The sequence below is a fragment of the Chanodichthys erythropterus genome, chromosome 7 (genome assembly GCF_024489055.1).
Source record: "Chanodichthys erythropterus isolate Z2021 chromosome 7, ASM2448905v1, whole genome shotgun sequence".
Lineage (NCBI taxonomy): Eukaryota > Metazoa > Chordata > Actinopteri > Cypriniformes > Xenocyprididae > Chanodichthys > Chanodichthys erythropterus.
Window position 1 is genome coordinate 41,230,381 of NC_090227.1, and position 4,856 is coordinate 41,235,236.

The 4,856-nt window shown below is 36.0% G+C and overlaps 1 long non-coding RNA gene across 1 annotated transcript; it reads right to left on the bottom strand.

Moving 5' to 3' along the window:
• Positions 1-802: 802 nt before the first annotated feature.
• On the bottom strand, positions 803-4,463 carry LOC137022964 (uncharacterized). Its single transcript, XR_010895452.1, has 3 exons — positions 4,410-4,463; positions 3,870-3,999; positions 803-1,566 (listed from the first exon to the last, which is right to left on the bottom strand). It is a non-coding gene; the product is annotated as an uncharacterized lncRNA (long non-coding RNA).
• Between the last annotated feature and the right edge of the window lie 393 nt (positions 4,464-4,856).

The following is a 4,856-nucleotide window of genomic DNA, read 5'->3' on the forward strand; positions in this document are numbered from 1 at the left end:
TTAACAAAGCCTCTAAATATTTTCAATATTTTGATCTATGACATTAAACTCACCAGTTATAACCCGCTTGTGATTTTTAAAACCTTTATGGTGTATTAAAAATGGCGGTTGCTAACAAATTTTTAAAAGGGACTTCCTTTGGCGGGGACTTTAGACTTTTGTCATCATGACCCATATGAAAAAAACCTGTATGTTTCATATACAGCAACCATATATCTTCCTTACTCAAATCAGCCAGAATTTCCTTATGTGTTTCATATAAGTCCAATACATGTCATATACAAAATCAGACTGATTATGGCCACTTTCATACTAAAAAGCACACATAAAACTTATATGGGATTTTTAGGTCATATATGAATACTGCAAATTTCTCATGAGTTTTACATGAAAACAGTATGTAATATTATATGATTTTAGTAGAAAATGTGTGAATATCAGTAAATTTCCTATACAAATCATTTAAAATTCTTGATTGAATCATATGAAAGTCATATAGGATTCATTTAAATTTTGCATTATTTGCTCATATGAATTTTATACAGATTATATGTTTTTAATAGGTAAATTGTGTGTCTGTTCTTCAAATTTTATGTTTCCACTCAATTCCTCATATCTCTACATATAATTATCTTACATGATTTCTATAAATATTACAATATCTCTGCATATACAAATCATATATGATTTCAGACAATGACTGGCACAAATTTACATTAGAAATACTTTTATTTCAACACAATCAAAGAGACAATCAAATTATACTCCACAAGAATAATTTAAAATTACAACTTGATTTCAAACTGAACTTTGCATAAGCAAAACACACACACACACACAAACACACCCCAACAACAACAAAATACAGTGAACACACTGTCACGGCTATAAATCATCAAAGACCATTAAAGGTGCTAAAGAGGATCTTTTGTTTTATACATTTTTGCAATATTACTTGAAACTGTCTTTACTAACTGATAAAAGACTATTTATTAGGTGCACTGAAAGGAATAATATTAATATACATCATCTGTGCACGAGGTAGGGCCTTAAAAACATAAGCCAATCGTTTACGTGATCATCCAGTAAACGATTGGCCCTCTGGCTTGTCAATCACTGCCATGACGATCCATGTGAGAGACGTGCGCGGCTGCGTGCTCCAGTAACTTTCCACACTCCACCAGGCGCCTCATGCAATAGTTTTTGTCAGGAGACAGGAGTAACAACTGCAGATTATGAGTCACCTGCGGTGAGTCCGACATAATGAATCCACAAACACAATACAGCGAGCGAATGCCGGTGGTAAACACTCGTGTTCCAATACTCGTGCACGAGTTTTGGGAGGCGTTCCCTCGAAAGGAGGCGGGGTTGTTCTTACACATGCGCTCGTTTCAAAAACTCAGTAACAGTCTTTGGTTTCTCAGTCGACGAAAAGATCCTCTTTATCACCTTTAAGGTTTTCAGATATTTTTGTGTATTCTTCCCTCTAATTTCAGTAAGTTTGGCATTATTTGCTGTACCAATGCTGGCAGGCACCACATGAGGACACTTTCTGCACCGTTGCTCCTGTGAGACAAACAAATAAAAGGCAAAACATTGCTGATGTTAGGAAGCAAAGTGGCCCACAGTGCATGACTACATATTAGGGGTCGACCGATTATCGGCGCCGATATTAAGCATTTTTATTGTTATCGGCATCGGCCATTTTCAAAACCGATTTGCCGATAAAACCATTTTATTTTGAAATGCGCGATCTGGCACTGATCCAGCCACCTCAGTCAGAGCGCACCGCTCTGTGGCCTAGACTAAGCCCCGCCCATCGTCCGTCTGATTTGTTGGGAGTCACGAGCCTGGCCAATCAATACGGCTGGCGCGGCTGGAAAATGTTCCGCTCTCACACCGAAAGCACAGGAGTTGCTTCAGTGATCATCATCACACATCAATAAGTTATCTCTCGAAGGTAAGAATGCAGTAAACGTTCCTGAAGTTGCAATAAATCACTACACTTAAGTTGCAAAACACCTAAATATAATCGATTTATGATGACAAGCCCCGTTCAGTTATTATACTGTGAATTCCCGGTCAATGTCCGTCATTGCAGTGATATGCTTTAACGGATCATCACATCAGTGCTGAGATAGTGAAACTAAAACCTACTTCTCTCACCATTCGGCCAACTTAACGTTATATTGTGAATAGATTATCAACACGAATGAATTCACTCATGTCTGCTGCGTTTTTTTTTTTTTTTTTGTGTTGTTCACATAGCTTCACTGAACAGCGTCCGTTCCGTTAGGGCTCTTAGTCAAAAAAATTGCGCATATTTGAAGAAATATTGCTTTATTCTAACATGATTGCAAAATAATTTATCATACAGATTCAGAATTACCATTATGCAATTTTGAAGAGCTGAAAGGGCATCAAGCGCGAGCTCTGACGCGACGCGAGCTCCCTATTCCTGATTTAGTTATCTCCGCGGCCGCGCTCTCTCATTTGACTAATAACCCTATGCTTAGATTACATTTATTTTGCATTATTTGTTCATTTGTTGCTGTTTTTTTTTTAAATTTGCTTTAAGTTTTACTTTGTTTATAGAATGCTGCTGATGGATGCTCCCAGCACTTTTTATGTTTGTTGTTATTATTAATATTAATTTTGTTATTATGGACAGTTCTCAGAATTAAAGATGTGTTAAAATAATTTAAAGAGAGTCTTTGTCAGAGGCCTTTTTATTCTTAATTTTGACATTAATTTTCATTTTTACACTAGACACATATCGGTTCAAAATATCGGTTATCGGTCTCCTTGATCTGTAATAATCGGTATCGGCATCGGCCCTGAAAAATGCATATCGGTCGATCCCTACTACATATCAAGTTAGACAAATCAACAGCAGCATGTTTGGGGATCTGGACTTCCCAATGGAACCAAAAAGTTGTGAGTTTGACAGAAATTGGCACTATTGTGGCATTTAGCAAGACACTTAAAAGATTATTTCACTTATGAAATAAAAATTATCCCAAGGTTTACTCACCCTCAAGCCATCCTAGGTGTATATGACTTTTCATCTTTCTGATGAACACAATCGGAGAAATATTAATAGATATCCTGACGCATCCAAGCTTTATAATGGCAGTAATAGTGAACAATGAGTATAAGGCTGAAGAAAGTGTCTCCATCCACATTCGTCATAAACATACTCCACACGACTCCAGGGGGTTAATAAAGACCTTCTGAATCAAAGCGATGCGTTTGTGTAAAAAAATATCCATATTTAAACAAGTTATGAAGTAAAATATCTAGCTTCTGCCTTCTGTATTCAGCTTACAAAGAAAGTGTAAAACTCTTGCAGCTCACAAAGCTTACGCTACGTCCTACACCTTCCCTATTAAAGTTACGGAAAAAGTGTAACTGACATGATCACAATTTACACTTTCTTCGTAACTTGAATATGGATTGTGGTCTGGCGGAAGCTAAATATTTTACTTCATAACTTGTTAAATATATTTTTCTTACACAAATGCATCGCTTCGCTTCAGAAGGCCTTTATTAACCCCCGGAGCCGTGTGGAGTATGTTTATGATGGATGGAGGCACTTTCTTCAGCCTTATACTCATTGATCCCGTTCACTGCCATTATAAAGCTTGGATGCGTCAGAATATTTATTAATATTTCTCAGATTGTGTTCATCATAAAGAAGAAATTCATATACACCTTGGATGGCTTGAGGGTGAGTAAAGCTTGGGCTAATTTTCATTTCAAACTGAACTAATCCTTTAACCTAAACTTAACTCCAACTGGATCACTTTGAATGTAGTAATAACAACAGGGTTTCAGCACTTCATTGACTAGATAAACTAGTACACTACCTGTTCTTTTGGAAGGGCTCTGTAATTACTCTGTGGCAAATCCTATCCCATCATCCAAGTTATGTGACTGATGCTGTCGAACACTGAGACTTCAGGTCCATCTTCACTTCATTTAACAGATTTGGTAGCTCTAGCAACAAAAATATAGCAAAATAAAATATGATGAAGCAATCTCTTACACCTATTTACCAACTCGACTGCCTCCTATGTGTACATATGGTCATCTAAGCTGATGAATTTAATGTTAATGATGCATTTTGCAAAGCCATCATGCCAGATGTTAGCGAGGTTGGATAACTTTCAGGTTTCTTGTCATATACTTGATAATGTAATTAATTACCAATAATTATTAAGTTCTTTGTCTTAACTTTACATAGCAAGTTGAATAATAATATTGAAACAATAGCAGTTCTACAATAATTTAAAAGTTTTAAGTGTAAAGACAGAAAAAAACTACTAAAATAAACCACCAAACAGTTTGATAGCTGGCTGCTGATTCACCAAACAGTAAAATAACTAATACGTGCATTTTTTTCTTACTTTTTTGTTGTCATTTCTCAATTTTTCCGTTTTCCTCCATTATTTCAGCCTCTTCTGAGTCTCTGTCGAGGTTGTGCTTGATACTCAAACCTGTACCTGAAGGGGAGGGAGGCAGATGTTAATACGTTTTTTAAGGGTCCACAATTATGCATGTGTTATGCACATACACACTAGTAATTAATGATTAACTTAACATACAGGCTGGTAAGGGCATATTAGCCATTATTGAAGATTTATTAAACATTGGAAGGATCCACCTTCATGCAAAAACAAACAAAAATAAGCTAGTAATTAATGATTAACTGGATGTACAGTAAACGCCCTTTAGTCATTATTTAGCAAACCATATATTATTTTTGATTCAGACATTACCATAAATCATATGAATATCTCAAATTGACACAATCAAATTAAACATTAATAGGCAGTTATTAAACACACCGACAC